Consider the following 2,648-nt stretch of genomic DNA (forward strand, 5'->3'; position numbering starts at 1 on the left):
CATGCGGTTGCCGAGGCATCATGGGGAAGCGGAGACGCCCACGTCCAATCAATCGCCACGCGGCGCCCAAGGCTGCAGGCTGTTGGGGCTCGCAGCGCTTCGCGCTTGCCCCTTTGCTTCCCTGCTAGGCCAAGCCCGGGCGCGCCTTGGGCCCGGGGGCTATTGTCGGCGTTCTGCGAATGGGGGTCCCCAGACTTGCCTGCCTGCGGCCTGCGGCATGGCCCAAGTGGGGGGCCCAGCGTGGCCCATCTTCATCAGCTCAAAATCAAGACCCTCGCGAGGGGCCAAGCCTCGCGGGGCGGACAACCGGAAGCTTCCTCAGAGGCAGCCTCATCAAGCAGGCTCGTGAGGAGGCGGAGAGATCAAGGCAGGGGTACCTCGTGAGGAGACCGTAACGCAAGCCATGACGATCGAGACCAGGTGGGCGCCAGGCGGGCGCCAGCCTGCGCAGTGTCCTTGTTTCCCCTTTGGTGCAAAGGGGGCAAGCACATGCCAAGGCACCGGGCAAAGGTTACCATTCCAGTGCAACGAGACCAAGACCAACAGAGCGGCAGGACGGAGGTCACCGTGGAGCCCAAGACGGCGTCATCACCAGTACTTTTGGCAGCCGAAGACCACCTTTGTTCAGGATAACCTGTACTAGATGTTACCCTTCAAAATGGCCAATTGTTGGCGCCCTTCCCGCTTATTATTTGGGGAGAGGCTGAGGGCCTCTATAAATAGAGCTAGCCACCACAGAGTAGAAAGAAGGACAAGGAGGAACCGAGAGAGAGAGAGAGAGAGAGAGAGGCGACTGAACTCGCCCAAGTAGTTCATCGCACCAGGTCAAGAACACCTCTCGCGAGGTTGTTCTTCCCTTGTACTAATCATCATCAGCCCCTGAGGCAATCCACCACACCACACACTGGAGTAGGGTATTACACCACAACGGTGGCCCGAACCAGTATAAACCTTGTGTCCCTTGTGTTGTTCGTTGTTTCCAGCTCAAATCACGCGAGGAGATTGGACGTAGATCGGTAGGGGAGAGATCTTCGCGCGCACCCCAGTGTTCGAACCTCAAGGGTCTGCCGGAACCCGAAATCCGACAGACAGCGTTGAGGAGGCCGTGTTGGCCAGGGTTTAACCCTAGGATGTAGAGCGCCTCCCTTCTTGCCGCCGTGATGCGGGCGTTGGTGACCTCCTGCTGCGCGGCGGCGGCGACAGCGGTCTGCGCGGCGGCCTCATCCCTCGTGTCCGTGGCGTGCCTCCGGTCCTTCCTCTTGGTCGACTCCTTTTCCCGCTGTGCGGGCGTCAACGGTTTCTTTGGCTTGGTCGCGACAGCGCTCTTGCACGGGGCATGAGGCTTGCCTTTCCCGGCGGGGGTGGGGGCACCGGACGAGGCGAGGGAGGTGAGGCCGGCGGCGGCGTCGAGATCAATGGCGTCCTTGCTACCTCTTGAGCACTGCGTTGGTTTTCCTCGAAGAGGAAGGGATGATGCAGCAAAGTAGTGTAAGTATTTCTCTAAGTTTTTGAGAACCAAGGTATCAATCTAGTAGGAGTCTACGCACGAGTCCCCCGTACCTGCACAAAACAAATAAATCCTCGCAACCAACGTGATAAGGGGTTGTGAATACACGACCACTTATGAGAGTGAGATCTGATAGATATGATAAGATAATATTTTTGGTATTTTTATGATAAATATGCAAAGTAAAATAAAAGCAAAGTAAAACGCAAAGGAAATAACTAAGTATTGGAAGTTAATATGATGAAGATAGACCCGGGGGCCATAGGTTTCACTAGTGGCTTCTCTCAAGAGCATTCTACGGTGGGTGAACGAATTACTATTAGCAATTGACAGAATTGAGCATAGTTATGAGAATATCTAGGTATGATCATGTATATAGGCCTCACGTCTGAGACAAGTAGACCGACTCCTGCCTGCATCTACTACTATTACTCCACTCATCGACCGCTATCCAACATGCATCTAGAGTATTAAGTTAATGAAAACAGAGTAACACCTTAAGCAAGATGACATGATGTAGAGGGATAAACTCATGCAATATGATGAAAACCCCATCTTATTATCCTCGATGGCAACAATACAATACGTGCCTTGCTGCCCCTACCGTCACTGGGAAAGGACACCGCAAGATTAAACCCAAAGCTAAGCACTTCTCCCATTGCAATAAAGATCAATCTAGTAGGCCAAACCAAACTGATAATTTGAAGAGACTTGCAAAGATAACCAATCATACATAAAAGAATTCATAGAAGATTCAAATATTGTTCATAGATAGACTTGATCATAAACCCACAATTCATCGGTCTAAACAAACACACCGCAAAAAGAAGATTACATCGAATAGATCTCCACAAGAGAGGGGGAGAACATTGTATTGAGATCCAAAAGGATAGAAGAAGCCATCTAGCTAATAACTATGGACCCGTAGGTCTGAGGTGTACTACTCACACTTCATCGGAGGGGCTTTGGTGATGATGTGGAAGCCCTCCGTGATGGATACCCCCTCCGGCAGAGCTCTGGAACAGGCCCCAAGATGGGATCTCGTGGATACAGAAAGTTGCGGCGGTGGAATTAGGGTTTTGGCTCTGTATCTGATCGTTTGGGGGTACGTAGGTATATATAGGAGGAAGGAGTACGTCGG

The sequence above is a fragment of the Triticum dicoccoides genome, chromosome 3A (genome assembly GCF_002162155.2).
Source record: "Triticum dicoccoides isolate Atlit2015 ecotype Zavitan chromosome 3A, WEW_v2.0, whole genome shotgun sequence".
In the NCBI taxonomy this organism is placed as follows: Eukaryota; Viridiplantae; Streptophyta; class Magnoliopsida; order Poales; family Poaceae; genus Triticum; species Triticum dicoccoides.